The sequence below is a fragment of the Lissotriton helveticus genome, chromosome 5_1 (genome assembly GCF_964261635.1).
Source record: "Lissotriton helveticus chromosome 5_1, aLisHel1.1, whole genome shotgun sequence".
Lineage (NCBI taxonomy): Eukaryota > Metazoa > Chordata > Amphibia > Caudata > Salamandridae > Lissotriton > Lissotriton helveticus.
In genome coordinates this window covers 1,278,893,525-1,278,915,129 of record NC_136065.1, presented here as the reverse complement: position 1 = coordinate 1,278,915,129, position 21,605 = coordinate 1,278,893,525, and the positions used below count along the sequence as shown (strand labels likewise).

Below are 21,605 nucleotides of genomic sequence, written 5' to 3'. Positions count from 1 at the left end.
GTCTTCAGTTTTTTTCGAAAACAGAGCACGTTGGTCTCGGTCTTCAGGGCAACGGGCAGGGCATTCCAATACTTGGGGCCAAGATGGGAGAAGGATCTTCCACCCATCTTCACTAGCTTAAATCTGGGGATAACATAATCACAATTGGCCGATGATCTCAAAGTACGCTGGGGCCTATAGGGTTGGACTAAACTTTGTAGATACAATGGGGCAGAACCCTGTTTGATTTTAAAAAGATAGCATAAGGCTTTGAATTTAATTCGACTCGAGATCTTGAGCCAATGGAGATCGCGAAGAGCCTGCACAGCCGAAGACCTCCTCGGAATATTACAAAGGAGACGAGCTGATGAATTTTGTACGACCTGTAATTTTTTGACAGTCGCGGCATCTGCGCCAAGATAGAGAACATTACCGTAGTCCAGGCGAGATGTTACTAACGCCTGGACTACGGTTCTCCTAGCGGCATGAGGCAACATCCAGAGAATTTTTTAGAGCCATCGTAAGGTAGTAAAACAGATGGCCGCCACCTTGGTGGCTTGTTGCCTCATAGACAGTCTATCATCTATGAGAAAACCCAGGTTACGTACCACCTGGACTGGTAGAGGGGTAGGACCCATAGTGCTGGGCCAGTGTTGAGGGCCCCAGAGATCTTTCTGTTTCCCCAAAATAATGATCTCGGTTTTATCACCGTTAAGCTTGAGGAGATGCCTCTGCATCCACTCAGCCACAAGTGACAAACCAATTTTCAAACCAGACACGCTGTTATCTTCAGTGCTGGAGAGGGAAAAACGATTTGCGTGTCATCGGCGTATGAAAAAATAGTCAGCCCGGCTTCCTCTGCGATGGTAGCGAGAGGTTTGATGTAGATATTAAATAGCAGCAGGCTGAGAATAGACCCCTGAGGGACACCATACGCCGATGAACATATCGTGGATGCAGCTTTCTGAGAGAAAACTTGGAATGTGCGCTCACTTAAAAAGGAGGCAAACCAAGCAAGTGCGGGGCCATCTATTCCAAGGGAACGGAGAGAATTTAATAAGATGGAATGGGACACGGTATCGAACGCTGCGCTCAGATCCAGAAGGATGAGAGCAGAAGTTTCACAGCGATCGATACCGTGCCGAAGTCTCTCCGTTACCCCTAGTAATGCAGTCTCAGTAGAATAGTGAGCTCGAAAACCGGACTGGGATGGATGTAAAAAGCCCTGATTTTCAATAAAAAGAGAAAGCTGCGTGTTAACATGCCTCTCCAGTATCTTTGAGAGGATAGGCAGCAAAGAAATAGGACTGAAGTTGGCAAGGTTTGATGTGTCCGCACCAGCCTTTTTCAGAAGTGGGACCACCATCGCATGCTTCCAGTCCTGTGGCACACGAGACTCACTCAGGGAGGTATTAAGAAGTCTCATAAGAGGGCACCAACACTCAAAATCGAGCAACTTAAGGATTTTAGCAGGCACCGGATCACGCGGTGAACCAGATCTTACACTGTTCAGGCAGGCGAGGAACGAGTCATCATCAAACAGAAGCCAGTTAGTTATCTTTGCCCCTAGAGACAGAGGTACAGTCATAGTCGCACACCCCAGTTGAGACTGAGTTGCTGTGTTAGAGGCACTCATGGAGTTGTTAATACGCTCAACTTTGGCGATAAAAAATTCCGCAATGGAATTACATTGGGCTTCTTCCAAGACTGGGGGGGTCGGTAAAGTATCAGCACCAGTCAATTTTTTAACCACTGCAAATAGAGTGCGAGGGCAATTCTGAGCTTGCGACACTATATTTGTCGTGTATGTAGCTCTTGCCTCTTTACACCTAGAATGGTATCCCTTCAATGCTTCTTTGTAAGCGATCTTTCGAGAAGCAGAGTAAGTGCGCCTCCATTTCCTTTCCAAGGCCTTACAATTAGTTCTCTGAACCTTTAAATCGGGCGAGAACCATAGGGCCGGACATCGATGGAGTTTGGAAAGTCTCGGAGTAGGGGGAAGCACGATGTTTACAGCATTCGTGAGCCAAGATGTAACTGCCAAATTCAGGTCTTTAAGAGGGGCTTCGTCATTTAAAGGACGAGTATCAAAGAGATGTTGGTTAAACTTCGAAATATCTAGTTTACCCCATCTATGGACTAGTTCGCCCTTGCCCTGTCTATTCAAAATAGGCAGTTTGATGTCAGATAGGGCGAAGTGGACTGCGAAATGATCAGTCCAGTCCAAAGGACGAGCACTCTGTGAGCAGTCAAAGGAAAGATTGGAAAGAATTGGATCCAATTGATGCCCCGCCGAGTGAGTGGGACCCGAATTGCACAACATCAGGCTCAATACCTCTAAATCACTTAAAAAACTCTTACTTAAGGCGCAAGAAGTGTCATCAAGATGTAAATTTAAATCGCCAAGAATAGTAAAATTTGTGGCTTTAAGAAGTAGAGGAGCTATAGAGTTGGTGAGCACGGATATCCAGGTATGGGCATTGCCGGGAGGGCGATATATCAAAAGGCCAGATAAAGTAAATCGTGGGTTAATAGCAAGTTTAAAAAGCGCTGCCTCACAACCAGGAAGAGGGAAAGTTTCAAGTTTGCAAAGGTAACAAGACTTGAAAATTATAGCAATACCTCCTCCTTTCCCAGAGTCTCTGTCCTGTCTCAATATGACATAATTGCTAGGGACGGCACACGCAATATCCGGGCCGGAACTACTATGAAGCCAGGTTTCCGTTAGGAACAGAGCATCAGGTTTCTCAGCGACAAAAAATCAAAAATATTTGATTTATGTTTAGGTAGCGACCGGCAATTAATATTCCAGAACTGGAGAATAGGATGTTTAGCAGGAGGTACCTTTGTCCTTCTGCGACCACGCGAATGGACCGGTTTCATGGCCTTACAGGTAGACATTTTACCCGTACGAAAAGTACAACCTCCACAGTTGAAATTATGGGTCGGTAAGGAACAACAATCTATCTTGGGGCCAGATGTATCAATTTGCGATTTGCTATTAAGCAATGCCTTCCCATTCGTTCCTATGGGCCTAAGGGCCCATAGGAACGAATGGGAAGACATTTGCAATTTGCGATTACCAAATTGGTAATCGGAAATTGCAAATGCAAGAACAAGGGTTATAGGGGGCCAAAAGGACACCATGATGCACACCCAAAAAAGGTAAGTGTGCACATGTGGCGCACATACATGCTCTAGGGGCATGTGTCTGCGCCACATGGCATGTAGAAAAATGCAAAAATTTGCATTTTTCCAGGAATTTGCAAATTACCACCAACTTCAAGTTGGTGGTAATTTGCGATTCCTTATAGTAAGGTCACAATTGTTAACTGCTTCCTGCATTGAATTTAGGGATTCGCAAATTGGGATTCCCTAAATGCATTTTCAAAATTGGTAATCGCAAACATTGTGATTCCCTATTTTGCGAGTGGCTTCTGGGATTATACATCCCAAAAGGCTTTTTACCATTTGCAAACGGGCTGATTCTGTGAATCGGCCCATTTGCGACCGGTAAAAGGCTTGATACATCTGGCCCTAAGTATCTTATATCTTAACTTCTCATCGGTTGCTTACTCCCGGTGTAACTTGCTCACAACCTAATCTTAACCTGTAACAATGTAAAAAGTAGCTTCCAACCGCCACTCAGAAAAGTCCTTCTTCTTCGCTCATACTTTTCTGACCCTCCCCATCTATGCAGAGGTGTTGTACCTTCTTTGGTTCAGGGTCCTATCCAATGCTTGCTTCACTTGTATCAAATAAAGCTCCATTCTGAAGCAAGACAAATGAACCCCGGCTTCTCTAAAGAAAACGCCCACCTCATACTTCAAATTCGGGTGTCTACCCTGCCAAAACCCTTGTCCCTATTGAATACTCGCATGTCTTTGTTGATTTCTTTTGCCTCGCTTTACCAATGGCGGAAGGCCTTGCTGCCCCCCTCCATTGCCTCCTAGGAATAAATTCCTTCTACGTGATGAAACATCCGACCACTGTTAAGTCCCGCTTCATCTGTTTGATCAAACCTAAACCCTTACATACCACGTAATCATTTTCCCCTAAATTTAATATTAACACATTCGGACAAGTGTGATGCTTCAACAATTTGTTCAGACATTCAAACAATGCTCGCCAACGCCTCTGACTTTTTCCGTGGCAAGAGATCTTAAACAAAGAGTTGTCAAGCCCGAGATTCAGACCTTGCCCCTTCTGGATTTCGCGCCTTTCAGCCCATTTCATGAAAGAGTAGACAATTCTGATGCTTCCAGGCCTGCCACTGCACCTGTAAAGACACTTATATGAGGACCAAAAATAAGTTTTATCAATACCCTTGTGTCCCCCAACGGAACATACTTGCGAAAGTAGTCCGACGACCCACGCCCCAACTGCATTATCCTGTCCCTGCCCCAACCTTGTTTAGCTGCTTCCGTAGCCACCGTGATCCTGAATGAGTGTGTTCCATATTCTCGTGGGGCTTCCCCCAGCTGTGCCAGCACCATTTGCATGACCCAAAGTAACTGACCAGGCCTCCCCATCTCCCCATTATCTTGACAAAAACACCGCCCCATTGCTGTAACCCCTGATTTTGCTCAGCTTAATTCCTCACTGGACTAGGCACAAGCCTGCACTTAGCAACGCTGTCTTCCCCTTACATGTTTGGTCTCGCTTAGATTATCTCCATCTCAACTCTGAACTACCTAATTCCCCTTCTCCTACCCCCCACTTTAGTCCGATACAACCCTGGCACTCCTTTCCTTCCCAATAGCTCTAACACCCTAAATGCCCCAAAGAACATCCACAACATCAATGTGGAAAACAATACTGTCTCCCCATTCCCTCTGCATATCTCTGCAGTTCTCCATTTATGCTACCTAACAGTTCCCCTGAAATTAGCCTCCTGACTGATACCCTGATACCTGCTTCCTTTGCCAATCATTCTAGCATACGTCTGCCCAGTTCACCTGCCTGCGGAGCATAATCCCAGAACAGCTTGCCCATAAAGGCTATTGGTGCAACAGTCAAGTGAGAAACAATCTGTGCACCAAAGTTGGAGAACCTTTTCCCCATTGCGCTTACCCTGTGATGAGGTCAAATAGGCCCCATAGTAGGGAGGGCAGGTGGACCCTTTAGGTCCTGGAACTAAAAAAAGAGACGGGGAGAAAAGCAGAATATTACAATATTAATGGCCCCTGGGGACCTGCCACAAAAATCCACGTTGGCGTCTCACTGTTGTAAAATAACCGTGTGACCTGTAAGGAAAAACCCATTCATCTCCGCATTCATACTCTTACTGTCCAATGACGTGATCTCCGCCTCTAAGCCTAGGACTGCATGACTCCGCTCCTCGATGGTAAAGTGAATTCGCTGGTGGTTCGTTTTTATAGTCTGCATGGCTGAGGATTAAGTGATAGATTGGATAATTAATGAGTGCTACTGCAAGGCAGCTGTGAGGGTTCCGGTGTCTTAGTCCTACCCATAGTATGTGCTTATCGGAGTGCCTGGCTGCCCAAATAGTTTCTCACTTGACTGTTGCCCCACTAGCCACTCACGCAAGGAATATGGTGATTATGGCTACATCTGTTTCTATGTATGCTAGTTAAAGCGACAGTGCTATTAGGTTTTGAATTGTTTTGTTTTTCAGATTTACAAGACCTGACCATTGCAAAAAGTGGAGTGTGATTATTTTTCACCCCACCAAGTGGAAAACTCTCACCGAAGTGTGGTAAGAGTGGAGCCCGTTATATTAAGGTCCTGATGAATGCCGCGGACCCAGTTGGGCCTATTGGCAGAAACATGTTGACCTCACATACAGCGGTGGGGGGACACTAATATCCCCATGACACGGATCACCTTATTTTAACTACCATATGGATGCCGGCACCATTAAAACTAAGCTGACACCCATAATGGCCTTTTAACTCACTATATATATTTCTTTGGGCCCCCACTTAGTTTAGAAGTGCATCCCTGTCGTCAGGTGTATGCCCGCCCTCTATCAAACCAAGTTTTTAGAGGGCGAGGACTGGTCAATGATGAAGCATGACACCCAGTGGTGTGTGAGACCAGTCTTTCACTTTTTGTGAGATGCCTGCACTCACAATATAACACTTCACTTACATTAGCAACACTAAGACTGGTAGCGGTTCATTGTGGTACACAGTTCATGCTGGAGGCTGCCGCCTACCAGTACCCCGTGCCTCTGGTTCCCTCAGCCCAGATTTATCTGGCTATTGTGGTTATATGGTTTTAAGTTCCTGCCACCTCTTTTCATCTCAGGATTTCTTTGCCACTTCCTGGGCTTTCTTATATTTCTGCCTAGCAGACCGAGCCGAGGGCATGTCGCCACACTTTATCGCTTTCCCCAGGGTGCTACGGGCCTCCTTACATTCCTTATTAAACCAGACACTGTATAGGTCATTAATGTCCTCCGTTGGGGCAATATAGGCATAGCATTTAACCGACCATTAGGTATACCACTAACTCCCTTATCCATCGTTGTACTACCCTCATGGGCAGTAGGACTCAAAGGCTTATCAAAATCTGTTCACCCAGAGACTTCCTTTGAATGCAATAAACTGTTAACTACCGGCATAGTGCTCAAATTGATTGTCTCCTCTCTAGGCTGGTAGATGATGCTACAACCGTTTATGCCAGATTGCATAGCTCTCTGTGGTTCTATATGCAGTCAGTCATTGGAATCAAGGTTTGAAGTACCTTCTAGGGAAGGAACACCTAACCCTGCAGAGGAGCCAGGAACAGAAGAGGAACGTCTAAATTGTATTTGAGAATTGTCCGGGGAGGATGTATGAAAATCTAGAGCCACCAGATTCTCAACCAAGTCGTAGTCCTTCAGTGTGAATTCTATAGAATCAAGAGAGTTCCCTGGAAAAGAGAGTCTTTGTGCTCTGAGTATGTCTTCTCTAATAACAGAACGACATCCCCATACATGTCGAATCCAATGGATTGCCTTGTTTGTGAGGGAGTCCTCGCTTTCTCTTATATTCCCGCTAACACATTTGGAGACATTAACCCTAAAGATCCTTGGGGGCTGGTGTACCTCTTGTTCCGGAGTGTACTTTTTTGATCATAGTACCTATGTATATTTATGGGAAACCCTGCACCCGCTGATGTGTGCCTAATTTGGTTCTGTGATTTGTCTGGTTTTAGGGTAGATGCACAAGTGGGACCACCCAATGGTATAGGTTCTTTGCTAAGACCGTTTATTCCTCCGGTGACTCTACTAACTTGATGTGGGGCAGGAATCTTAGGCCGGGTATCCGTAGCAGTTAAGGCAGTATGACCTCCCTTGCTAGGTATTTGATTAAGTTGCTCCGAATGATTTATTCTGTGGCTGCAACTTCTTGAACAGGGAGAAGACCTATGAGATAGAGTTTCATCCTTCGAAGAAAGTTCTTCCAATTTCTGACGTATTGAAGTAACTTCCACTTTTAGCTTGGCTATAAGAGCAGGCAGCTCCTGTAGTCCAACAGTATTATAGGTTTGAGGTGGCGAGGGAGTTCCACATGGTATCACCACTGGATTGGTTGTAACCTCATCTACCCTATCTTGCTCTTGCAAATCTATAAGGGGTAAGAACCTATTTGTGCAAACAACCCTTATATTTTCTTCCTCAGAGGGACCAGCCTTACTTTCCCGTAAAATACTACCTTTCCTGACCTGACCTTCTTTATGAGGCTCTAACATATCTCCCCTACTCGTTTTGTGGAATATTACAGGAATTATCTGTTGAGCTATGGCATTTTTAGCTACAAGGGGGGAACCGTGGGACATATCTTTACTGAGAATTTGGGTAGATGTTTCACTAGATAGGATATCCTCGCATTCACTTAGCAGCGAGTCTATCCTATCCAGGGTGCAATTATTTGGCCTTTGCTTTGGCTTTGGCGATTTCCTCACCCTTTTTCACTTACAGTCTCGACCACTCTGCCCCCTCCAACAGCTCCACCAGACCCATCCATGGTTTTTCTTTTCCCCATACTTGAACACAGCCCTTATAAAGGTAGTATGACAGTCTTAGTTTCTCAATCAGTCAAATATGGACAGGAGACTGGTAAAACAGAATGAAACTCCTTCCTTCTACTGGACAAAAATAAAATATTGAATGCTCCAATACAGTTTCAAGTCTTAGGGAATTACAGAAGAACTCACCCAACTCGGGCGATATAGTACCGACAATGTTCACTGTTCACACTGCCTTCCAGATGTCGGGTTGCAGAACCAAGAGCCCTTAGGTGGCGCTGTATCCCTGCAACAGCGGGAAGGGGCTGCTGGGGGTTGTAGTCCCTACCCCTTGCAGCAGTGAAGATGGTCTCTGTGGCCGTTGCCCTCACGGCGGTGCGAGTGACCCAGGAGCCGTTTCCCTCCCGGCAGGCGTCAGAAAGCTGGTAAGCACGTCTGTGCATTACATTTCCTGTTCCTTTGCCAAAGGATCTATGAGGTAGTGTTTTTAAGGAGTGCAGGGTATTTGGCCTTTCTGTTGCAGGTTCTGCATTTCTTTAGCTCCTGAGACCACTATCTGCAAGAATACCACTCCTCAGCGCTGAAATATGAAGTCCCACCTAACCCTGTTCACTTTCTTGGGTTTGTATCTCTACATTAGTGATATGACGTGCTTCATGCAATTTATGTTGTGTCTACAATGAGTAGTCTCTGCACTCTCCTCAACTCTTCTCCATCCCAAGCTTTGATTGAACAGCAGTGGCAGTGATGGACCAGAATAGGCCTGTGTACATCAACCTGTAGTGGTTCAAATCAGACTAGCGTAGGCTCATCCTGCCTTTCCCCAAGGGTCCTATTTTAGATTTTAGAGTAACTCTTCCCTACAGTGACTTTAAAAGACTTCATTCTGAAGCACATGATCCCAGATCTTACTTCACGAGATTTCAGATCATGCACCGGTTCTATTTCACTGTGACATGTGCCCCAGAGGCAGCCGCCCTATGTGGTGCCTTAATGCCAGGTTCCTACAAGACGATACATTCACAAAATATTTGAGTTTGTCGTTTCTTGGGCTGAACGAGGGCTAGGATGATTCTGGGTGGGATCTCATGGGAGTGGCCAAGGCTTTTATGAGTTGCGTGACCTGATCTTACATTCGAGGGGCTGACAGCAAAGAATATCACCTAATCACCGAGCTTGAAACCTCAATAATACTTAAGGATTACAGGGAACCCGGAGCACTAAGTGATCTAGATAAACGCCCACTAGAACTAGTCAGGGCTTTGTTACGTCATTTTTGCCTGGACTAGCACTGCAAGTGCTGAATGGCATTCAGGCGCCATGTCTATGAACGGAGAGACAAATCTAGGAAACTTCTGCACTGGCTCGACACACACCAATCCGAAACCAGGGTAATATCCAGCATCATAGGGAACTCCTGGGGATGGGTTGATGACTGCCCGAAGATTGCTGCTGTATTTGCCCACTACTATGAGGAGATATGTGCTCTGCATATATGACCGTACACTGAAATGACGCCCCCCTCCTAATACCCCCCACCTTGATGTAGGAACTCCTCTTGTCCCAGTTGTCACTCCTGAACAGGACCGCCTTGGACCAGGATGTTACCAGATGTATTGGCAGATCTGAACCAGAGTAAAACACCAGGACCCGACGGATACCCTGTAGAGTTCTATCACAAACTCCGTCCCAACATTATACCACCCCTGCTCAAATTATACAGCAAACCCATTGACATGGGCCATTTTCCTTCCAAGATTGAGTAGTCCACAATTATGGTACTTCCCAAACCTGGCTGGACACATTTAACACGCACCTCTTTCTGACCAATCTCCCTTATCAACAGCGAGGTTAAACTGTATGCAAAGCTGTATGCAAAGCTTCTGGGGAACTGGTTGCTGACGGTCATGCACAAGCTGGTCCACCCTGACCAATGTGGGTTCAATCCCTGGTGTGGCACCAAGCACTCCATCCGCAGGGTACAAATAGCGTTATGCTGTATTAAAGCCTTGGGATGCCCAACGGCCCTCCTTTTAATTGACTTTGATGGGGTACTTACTGGCATGGGGTTTGGACCTCGGGTCAACAGCGCTGGGTATCGCATTTCTGGTGAGGAGGGGCACCAAGAAGGGGTGCCAACTATCCCAGCTTTCATTTGTGCTTGGCATTGAGCCACAGGTGGTGTGGATCCGATGTAAAGTCCAGGTGCGAGGCTTTAACTGACTGAGGCCTGGTGTTCCATAGTGTTTCTGCAGACAACATCATTTTATTAATGTCCCAACCAGCTAAAACAGGGCCCTACTTCTTCAAATCCTGGGCATTTTTGGGGAGGCATTGACCTGTGGGGCAGCTGAGGCAGATCTCCATTGGTCCCTCTGAGGGGGGACCACCGGGACGAGGCATGGCAATCCCGGATTCCGATACGCCTGGTTAGCTTTCAATACCTTGGAGTGTGTATCTCCTGGGAGCCACACCTGACATGAAATTTGAACCTTGCTGCCGTGACGCGTAAGGCCCTGGAGGACCAGTCACTGTGGAATAATCTTCCCCTTAGCACCATGGGTAGGATTACATTGTACAAGATGATAATCCTCCTAAAATTACTCTATGTTCTACAAAACTACCCTTTACACTTACCACAAGTCTAGTTCAACTCTATGCTGACAATGGGACATAACTTTATTTGGGCCAGTGGCAATCTCAGCGAAACCTAGGGGAAATGCATCCAGGGGATGTACAATGGTGGCCTTGCCATGGCAGATTTCCGCCTATACTATTGGGCAACACAGTTACTCCCTTTCAACGACTGGCTGTGTCGAGGGTGGGATGACCCCGCCTATTGGAGCGAAATAGCCACACTGGGACTAGACAATGTCTTAAACATACTTTACAGTTCCCCCTTCCTTCCAGCCTCCAAGAGGTAACCAAGGTGGCATTTAGAGCATGGAGTGCTGCCCTCTGGTGGATGGGACAGGACCACAAGCTGATGAGGGAAACCCTGCTGGGAAAGGCAGGTGGCTGGATCAGGTTTCTACCCTAGGAGAGTTCAAGGGATGGGACTCTATTGGATTATCTAGAGTAGGGGACATCTGGGGCGGGGCCACATGAAATCATTAAAAGAGCTTCAAGCAGAGTTTCAAATGCCACTCTCGCAATTCTACCACTACTTACAACTTCGAAATGCCCTACATACATACCGATACGCACTACAGGACATTCCTAAATATATCCCCTTAAAAAACAAGATTTTTATGGCCCATTTAGGCAGGAGAGGAGTATTGCAGATCTATAAATCCCTAGTGGTGCACTTGCCCATATTATTGAACCCTCTAAAAGAGATGTGGGAGGGCTGGGTGAGAGATCTGGAGGAGGCAGGATACCTGTATGTCCCATCGCACCAACAATATTCATTAGGCTCTGCTTTATACAATTCAAGAATCTACATTAAGGGTATATGACACCACTCTGTATGTTGAGAGCGGGCCTCAATGACTCCCCAGTATGCCACAGGTTTAAAGATCCTATGGGGGATTTCTTTAATTCTGTATGGAAATGCCCGGTGATACAGGTGTATGGGACAGCCAAGATTTTAGTTTTTTTCTAAATTGAAGGAGGTTAGAACTGATCTAATGGTAGGAGGGAGTGTGTTCCATTCTTTGGCAGTGGAGTTGACAAAACCTTGGCCTCCCCAGTCAGTTCTTTTGAATTTATCAACAGCAAGTTTTCAGGTGGCTGAAGATCTTAAGCATCTTCCTAGAACATACCATTGGAAGGCATGTTTAAAAAAACTCTGGGCCAACTCTGTGCATGGCTTTATGGGCAAGGCAGAGTGCTATGAATTTAATACGCTGCCTGACAGACACCCAATGTAGATGTTTGAAGGCATAGGCCACCGATTGTTGTTTGGGGATCCAGTTAACATTCTAGCACCTAAATTTTGCAGAACTGCAGCTTATTTAAATGTTGTTGCTGCATGTTGAGGTATAAAGCATAGACCATTTTTTGGGCATATGCTGGAATAAAAGGAAGGATATTTTTGACCATCCTAGGGACATGTAAGGTAGAGGACATGATCACGAGTCCCAAGGTAAGTTTACTTTCCATAATCACACCAAGGTCCCTAGCCTTGCAGACTGGGGTAGGAAGTTGACTCAGATCCTTAGGCCAACAGTGCAGGGTCCATAACGAAGGTAAGTTCCCAAACAAAATGACCTCAGTTGTACCAGAGTTGAGTTTTAAACAATTAACGTTCGTCCAGTAATCTACAGCAGTCATGCAGGTACAGTAATTAGATCCTATCTGCTTGTTAGAGGAAGAAAGTGCCACCACAATTTGGGTGTCGTCTGCATAAGAGGTGAGGTCCAGCCCGAAAGATCCGATAAGGGAGGCCAATGGTTTAACATTATTGAACAACATGGGGCTGAGAGAGGAGCCCTGTGGGACCGTGCAAGGCATGGTGAAAGATTTGGACACAAATAGGTCCAAAGCAACAACCTGAGATCTTTGGGATAGAAAAGATTCCAAGAGCTTAAGGATCGACCACTCTATCCAGACAGCCCGGCGACACTCGACCAAAACCTTATGGTCAACCATGCCAAAGCTGTAGATAGATAGAGGAGTACTAGAGCAGCGTTTCTGCCACCATTGACTATAGGCCTGATTTCTTTGGTTGTTTTGATCAGAGCGGTTTCGGTCCTATGACCACTTCTAAATCAAAATTGGGTAGTGTCAAGTAGAGGGTGGTGAGCCAGGAATTGGGTTATCTGACGAGTTAAGCCCTTTTCGATAATTTTAGGTGGGAAAGGTAGGTGAGAATTAGGCCGATAATTGTTTAAGTCATTGGGATTCACATTTTTTTTTCCAGCAAGGGTAGAATGAACGCTTCTTCCCAGATTTTGGGGAAGGTTCCTGATGTCAACACGCAATTAAAAATATTGGTTAATCATAGTGCTATTGTGTCTCTACCACTTCATGAACTTACTATTGCAAGTCAAGCCAGCACTATTTAAAGGATTCAAACGAGACATGCTGCAATTTATTTGGCACAGGACATGCAGCAGGGTAGCGCTAACCAAGCTGTACCCTCCGGCCTTTCTGTACCCAATATGGGGCAATACTACCTGGCTGCACAGCTCCAATGGGTGGCCAGCTAAGTACACAATACTTAAAGGACACTGCCACGCAAGCGCCAGGGCTCACCCATCCCCAGTTAGTAAAGCTATTCCATCTAGGCAGAACGGGCAAATCACCCACCCAATTGCTTGTGAGGGTGGCTTCCAATTGTTTCACTGCAGTTTATGAACACACAACCGGTCACCCCATATGCGCCGTCTTTCCCTATACTCATCACGCCTAGACAATGCCAAGCAAATACTGGCACAGAGCTTTCCCAATGGGAGGAGGTGGGAGTACAAACTCTAGGCGACTACTACAGTGATGGCCAACTGTTGCTATTTGAAGGGCTCAGTGAAGAATCAAGCTGACTGCAGGGCCAGTTCTTGCTACACGCTGTAGTGATACACACACTAGGCATGTTATGGGGAAACATAATGCATGAACCTGCCACCCACTTAACAATACAGTACCCACATGAATTGGGCACGGGTCAACATCTTACCAGATGGTTGGCGGACTCTTTAAGATTGCGCACAGCACCACCACTGCTATCCCTTCGATCCCACTGGGATACCGACTTGCAGCGACCTAGCACAGAATGGGAATGAGAGGATATTCTAAGGAGTCACACATGTATCCGCCGAAATGCCAGATTTTGACTCATTCAACACTATATAATACTCAGAGCGTATTTGACACCAGCCAAGATGAATCATTATTTCAATCGGAACAATGCCACATGCCTAAGATGTGATACGATAGGCGGAGACCTACTACATATGCTGTGGATCTGCACAGCTATCTAATCATACTAGGAAACAGGCACCAAACACTTAGCCCAATGCACGGAACGCACACCAGATTGGTCATGGGAGACATGTATATTAGGGCTATATCGAAGGCCCAAAACGTAGAGTGACGAACTGCTACATAGACTTGGGACTTATAATTGCCAAACGACTACTCACACAATGAAGGAAATCCCCTGAACCCCCAGCTGCGAAGGCCTGGTTCCAATCACAGCAGGGTAAAGTATAGTGCTCCGTCGCGAAGACGCGGCGGGGATACTTAAACAGCCTCTGGTGGCAGAGTGGGATGAGATTTTGTCAGATTTTCGTGCATCCTGGCAGAGCTACTCTGAAACAGTAGATAACGCATCTGAACAAGAAGAAATGTAAGAACTGCTAAATATAGTAGAGCAAGGGGAGCATAGAAGCACAAGTAGTAGCCAGTAGGTGCTATGCATAGGGCTTTAGGTATGGTAAGCCCCCTCGCACCGATCCAAGCTACATATGGACTATTCAAGAAACAAGTGTGGCGACATGTATGTGTGATAAAAACAATAAGTAATAAGAATGTGTAAGGCAAGGCGGGGTAGGCAGAGTACAATGGTGGTACATAATTGCCGATATGGTGTGTCATTCTAATCACTCAAGAGCTAGAGGAAGGGAAAATGTACTGTTTTCTTGTTATACCAATGTTATGTTTCATAATGTTTATGTTTAAACTCAATGGGCATCACAACTACTGTAAACACACTAGACATGACTCTGAGATAATCGCTTGTGGTATGTCGCACTACGAACTAGCCTAGATAAGTCTACATGTGTAAATCGTAACATGTTGTTTGATGTACGACCTGACATGGCGAAAACCCGAAACTCAATAAAACAATTAAAAAAAAATTAAAAACATAGTGCTACTGTGTCTGCTGCATGTATAGTAAGTGCTAAATCTGTGCCTCTCTACTACAATACCAGCTCATCCTGAAAATATCACTCCAAATGTTGTTGGGGCTCCTGATAACTGTCCAGCTGTCGACATTCATTTGCGTTTGGCACTAACTCAGGCATGTGATTAAAGATATTCTGACCATCAGAACCCTGACAATAAAAAAAACTCTTTCCAGAGCTGACATCAAACTTTTTACCCTCAACGGCAAACAAATTATTTTAAAAAGGTCCTTATCCATTGTTTACAATTTGATCAGGCTGTCCTGGGTTTTGTAGAAACATCTCAAGTGGCATTATGTTTAATATAGAGGGACCTGCAAAATCTAGCTTCTTTGACAGCAAAGGTTCGCAAATCAATCTTCAAAGTCGCACAGAGATGAAAACAAAAGAAAGGTATAACTATTTACACCAAATTATGGAATGTAACTATACTTTTGTTGGGAAGATCAAAAGAGAGCAGAGAACTAAAAACCAACAAGTAGTGAATAGCACACCATACAGTTATTCTTTTTTTTTTTTTATAACTCTGTTTATTGGCAAAAGTAAGCTTGATGGTCATTACACACAGGAATTCATAATGTTTACAGTGTTGCATCTATAGGTTCTTATACAAATATCACCACTTCCGATGTCATAGCATACAAGATGGTAACCATACATAACTCATTAAGGCGTTAATGCTTCGTCAAGGGAAGGGATCAAGGGAGGTTCACACAGGTTGCGCGGTACTCATTCCACTTTGACCAAATTGCCACCCATTTCCGGGGGCAACCCCGGGCCACGTAGACTGTCGTCTCTTGCAGCATGCACCAGTCCATGTACTGCTTCCATGCACTAAGCGTTGGAGGTGGTACCGCTCCCCACAGGCGTGCGTTTTGCTATAGCCTGTCCAAGTGTTGCCCATATTCTGCCTATTGCTGTCAAATCTGTGGGCTCCCAGATGTTTAAGAGGCTCCTTTTAACTTCCGGTCACAATTCTACCCCCCAGACAGCACGCATACATTTGTGAACCCGTTTCCAGTAGGTTTGTATCAGGAGGCCCTCCCATATTATGTAAGGGAATGCGCCACCTCCCCTCACTGTCTCCTACAGAGCCCTTCCTCACTCCTACCCATCAATACTAGTCGGGTACAAGAAATGTAAACTCGGTGTAATATTTTCAGTGGTATCAGCCTCAGTTTTGCTGATATCGCCACTTCTTTGGTGGAGGCTAGCACCTATCGCCATTCTTCATCATCAATCTCAAGACCGTCAGTCTCCCACTTTCTCCTAAGTACGAGCAACGGGTCAGGGGTGTGGTATATGAGTTTTTTATATGTGAGGAAGATAGCCTTTTCTGGCAGATGACCATCCAGCAATCTGTCCTCTAGGGGGGAGGATTCCAGAAGCTGTGTTCTTGGAAGAATGTTAGCCTGGAATAAGTGCCTGATCTGTACATATCAAAAGTATTCCGTTTGTGCTAAGTCATATGTTTGCTGTAGCGAGGCAAATGTCACCATACCATTGGGCCCCCATAGGTCTTTTATACGAGAGATCCCTATCAGGTCCCAGTTACGAAACCCTTTAGTGCGACCCAGTGTACCCAGCCTTTCTGAAACCCAGAGCGGGGTAGCCAATGTGAGTTTGTCAGCCCATCCCAGTTTGCGGCTCACATTATGCCAGAGTTGGAACAAGTGTCTTGTAGGACCTGCAAGGGGGTATTTGTTAGGTTTAGAGTAGAGCGCCGCCTCAAACTTCCCACCCAGAAGGAGCCACCTATCCATCCCATAGCCGGGATCGTCCCCACCACAGTACGTGCCCTGGTTTATGGCCGAGAGGTGTGCTGTCCAGTAGTATTTCTGAATGTCCGGAAGTGCTATACCCCCATCGTACCAACCTAATATAAGTTTATGGAGTGAGATGCGTGGTGTTCCCGCCCACAACAGGCCCCTCTGGGTGGCCTCGATGTCTGTAAAATACTAAAGCGGGACTAAATCTGGGTAATTATGGAGAGCATATAAGAAACGCGGCAGCACCATCATCTTGAAAAGAGCTGCCCGACCCAGTCGGGACAGCGGGAGCTTCTTCCAAGTGGCGGTGTCCCTTTTGAACCTCTGCAGAGGTGGTAAGAGGTTTCTCACGTACCAGGTCATCAAATCAGTGGAGATGAAGATTCCAAGATACGTGAACCCCTCTGTGGCCGTCTTGATCAGACAGTCACGCAGCATTGAGGGGGGCCGCCATGCAGGACGTATAGCAACAATTTCCCCAAGTTAATGCTGTAACCGGAGTTTCTCCGGAAACATGTAAAAATGGCTAGAGCAACTCTAAGTGATTTGGAAGGGGAGGCAAGGTATAAGAGGATGTCGTCCGCATAGAGCGAAATCTGGGCCTACCGCCCCTAAGCCCACCTGAGCCCCCTAGTGAGAGGTCCTGTTGTATCTAGGCCGCCAGCGGCTCCAAGGAGATGGCGAAAAGGAGGGATGAGAGGGGGCAGCCCTGCCACGTCCCTCTCTCCAGTGTGAATATCTCTGAGATCTTATTGTTGACCACCACCTGGGCTAATTGCTCAGTATAAAGGAGGTGTACCCACCCAATGAAATTAGGGCCAAAGCCCATCTTTTTGAGGACCGCCATCATATACGGCCATTTGAGCGTGTCGAATGCCATAGAGGCATCCAACGAGACCACAACCGCGTCCTCCTGGATCATGTGGCAGCGTCCTAACACTCCATGGAGTCGTCGTAAGTTGAGCGCGGTGTTGCGGTGCGGCATAAAGCCTGATTGGTTTGGGTAGATCAATTTGGTGATTATCGGCTTGATCCTATTTGCGGGCAGTTTAACAAGGATTTTGGGTTCAGCATTTAACAGTGAACATCGGCCTGTAAGAGGTGCAGAGCTCTTTGGGTTTCTCTCCTTTAGGGATGGCTACCAATGTGGCGATGCGCTGGTCTCTCAGTAGTTTCCCCAGCACTTTACTGTCCTCGAACATACTCTTAAGGTGCTGGCCCAGGCTGTGGGGTTTGAGTTTGTACAGCTCAATAGGGAGACCATTGGATCCTAGTGCTTTCCCAGGTCGAAGTTCATTGATCGCCTTTCCCGCCTTCTGTGGTGAGTGCACTTTCCAAGGTCTCTCAGTGGTCGTCAGAGAGGGTGGGTAGCTTAATGTCGGCCAAGAGCGCGGAGTAGTCTTCCTCCGGGAGCTCCGATCCCCTGCAAGACACTCCTTTGAAATGTGCTGTGAATTCACTATCTGCTGAGGTTCAGTGAGGAGGGCGCCCGACCCGGTCCTGAGCTCAGCCGCCACCCTCTGCGCTTTCTGCTTTTTGTCCAACCAGGCTATTAATTTGCCCGCTTTGTCCCCTTGGTCGTATAAGCGGCCATCCCTGTCTCTCGCTCGGTTTTTACCGGCATCAATGGCCAGTGCCTTGTATTCGGCCACTTTGAGCTTCATCTGATGCAGAGCCCCTGTATTTCCATCAACTTGAGCTGCCTCCTACAGAGCGAGAAGGTCACGCTCGATGGTTAGCATTTGTGTCTCCTTTTCCTTACGTTGTCCGGCAATTGTGGAGAGGGCTTCACCCCTCAGAACGGTTTTGAATGCTTCCCAGAGGACGGTAGGGGATTCCAACGTCCCAACACTTTCTTGGAAGTATTGGTCAATCGAGCGGGTTATCTTCTTTTTGATCTCCTTGTTGTGGAGGAACCAGGAATTTATGGGCGCAGCACAACCTACCCTCTGTTCCCCTATAGTAAGGTGTGCCCATATGGGGGAGTGGTCAGATATGCCTCGTGCCTGGTGTTTGATCTCTTGGATGGTATGGTCGTGTTGCAAGGGCATAAGGATGTAATCGATCCTAGAAAAGGTGCGTTGTGGTCCCGAAAAGAATGTGTACTGTTGTAGGTTTGGGTGGCGAATCGCCAGAGGTCAAATAGGCCGAATGCCTCCAGGAGATTGGAGAGCCACATGTGCCCTATGGCGATGTCTCGGGTGGGGGCCTATCTATTACCTAAAGAAATCAAAAAGGGGGAAGGAAGAGGTGGTGCTGGTTGGCACCGAGGTGGGCACGTCCTCCTCTTGTCAGGTACTAGTAATCAAAAAGGTCCACCTCCAAGAAGGTTAGTGTGTATCCTATTGGTGTTGGAATACACTAGATGTGTTAAAATACCCCTCACACACCAAAAGGGCCCTTGGTGTCATGCTTCATCATCGGGGTCTTCCCGCTCGGCTGCCGAACGGGGCAGTGCTGCAACAAGCGACTACGCCGGAGCACCTTTTTGATGGAGGTGCTATGTGAGTGAGTGGGAATGAGTGTCAGTAGGGTCAGGGGTGATAGAGTGATGTTAAAAAATACCTGGCCTAGTGAAAAGAAAAAATTATTTAATAGGCACTGGCTGGTATTATTAAAAAGTACGGTGATGTCGGAAAGATTAAGCTATTTAGTGGGCCAACTTTCCTGTGCGGGTCAACATGTTTCGGGGCGCCATGCCCCTTCGTCAGGAACGGGGTCAGATCCCCCTGTCACTCACCAAATGTTGTTCCACAGTGCGTGTATGTACCCTACAATGTAAAGTACTTATTTTTATCAATGTGTATTTGACATATATTTTATATAAATACACAGCCCTTGCTAACACTAGTATACTTGGTTGTATGCCTGAAAAACAAGAGCCAGGAATTAAAAGTGCGCGGATCCCAAAGCGCTTTGCTCTAAGGTACCTGTGGAGAAAAGTGGGAAAAAACTAACACATATAATACATACAGATGCTGCTGGATGTCCTGTGAGAGGTACAAAATTCATCATTGAATCAGTAGCCAAATATTGCTGTATACGTAATCTCAACTTAAGACAGCACACAATCAAACACACACACCAGCGGTACATCTAGGGAAAGTATGTGCAAGGTGGTTGATACATACTTGGCAAGGAGGGGTGCAGTGCCCCATGAGCCAAAACTGGACAGACGGGTAATTGGAGGTCCAACTGTAATTTGGGAGTAAAAATGGGAAGAAGACAAAAATGTCTGTTGGTTTCCAAAAGCTGTTTGGCAATGAGGGAGAAATGGTATAAAAGCACACCAAAGTCTGGTGCTTGTCCTTGATCGGCTATGCCGTACTTACTAAACCTCCAGCCTCGTGGTGCTTCCTCCTCTGTCCGTGGCTTCCGTGATTGTGAGGAAAGGAGCTGGGGCGGAAGCTTTTATAGTGAGATTTAATTGTTTAATTGCTCTGCCTAATTGGTTTATTGACTATCAGGTTGGTGCACGTGTGTTCGCACACCTGGGTCGCCTAGGAGGGTAAGCGCGGTGGCCATTGTTAAATGGTCAAATGTGGCGAGGGCTGGCGGAGGTTTTATGTTTATTGGCGATTGCTCGCGTCCATTATGCCTGATTGTTCAATTCCCAGGAAGATAACGGGACCGGTAGAAAAGTAGGTAGCGACGGCTCCGTCTGCTGTTGGGCAATGTGCAAGTGCACCACATCCATTTTGCAATAACATCATCAGCAAAATCTCCAGTATTACCTGTTAATAGCCACCTAAAACCCTACCTTTTATCATACCCCAACTTAATATAAACATGAAACTTACAAATCCCTCAGCCCACCTCCCTTTCGCAATAGTCAGGGCCCCCACTGTCCACACAGTTGACTAACATGCCTACCGCGCATGCGCGACCACGGAACACTTCCACCGCGCATGCGCGATCAGCGTTGGACACACTGCACTTGCGCATTGCCCAACAGCAGACGGAGCCGTCGCTACCTACTTTTCTACCGGTCCCGTTATCTTCCTGGGAATTGAACAATCAGGCATAATGGACGCGAGCAATCGCCAATAAACATGGTCCCACCTCGCTTACGTGCAGCCTGAAGCATTTTGAGCGGATTTACAGGGGATTTGGGGCTCCTATCCGGCGGAGCTCTCTCGTAGGCGGCCATCTTCGCTGGTGCCAAGCCACACCCCCCATACAGTTATTCTTAAGTAGAGCGCTGTCTCTGTCAAAGAGTATCAGGCCTGCCTCATAATAACTGTATGGCACCACATGAACAAGATAATGGATATTACTAAATGTACATGTCCCTTTAGTCGGTCTGGTGGCTCAGTGGAGTAATGTATCAAATCCAGAAATCTTTGTTTGACCTCATGGCCTCTAGTTCCAATCTTGGTGGATTCCCACACCCTTCCAAGGTCAGCAAAATGAGTGTCATTGAGTTGGACGGCCACAGTAAACACCTGTTATTCAGCACCGGCAATGTTGGCTATTGCAAACTGTTATCAATATGCCATTAAAAGATAGGTATTTTCGAACTTCATTCAGTCTACTACTATTCTGTTATTAAGAAGAACTCTTTTTATATTTAGAGGATCTCAGCAGCTGAAGCTCGATTTAAGTTCTTTCAAATCTGAGGATGATCTAGAAAACAGTAGTTATTAGACAATTACAGTCTCGCTCATCTAAATACAATCTTCTAGATGTAAATCTATAGTAAGACATCTGTCCATCTGATGGGCACAAGACCGCCATATTAGATAAAATGGATGTTTTCGGATTGGTTTATAGGGGCCAACCAGTTATGCTAATACTATTATATCTGTCTGCAGCCTTACTATGAAGGCCCAAGTGGATAGTGTCACAAGACCACTTCTTTCAAGCTTTTAAAAAGTAAGAAAAATATTTACGCATCGTGGTGGCTGGGCAGATAAGCTGTAGACCCCTTCCAGGGCCACGAAAGGCACAAAAGACAGATTTAGGGTGATGAGGGGCCATAGAAAGGCCAAGAGACCTGGCTATAGCCCTGCTGTCATTAGGGCAGTCCGGC

General features: G+C 46.3%; 1 protein-coding gene across 1 annotated transcript in view; it reads left to right on the top strand.

Moving 5' to 3' along the window:
- Positions 1 to 21,605, top strand: part of LOC144755304 (fish-egg lectin-like) — a 135,448-nt gene that overhangs the window by 87,282 nt on the left and 26,561 nt on the right. The gene's annotated exons all lie outside the window — the stretch shown is intronic.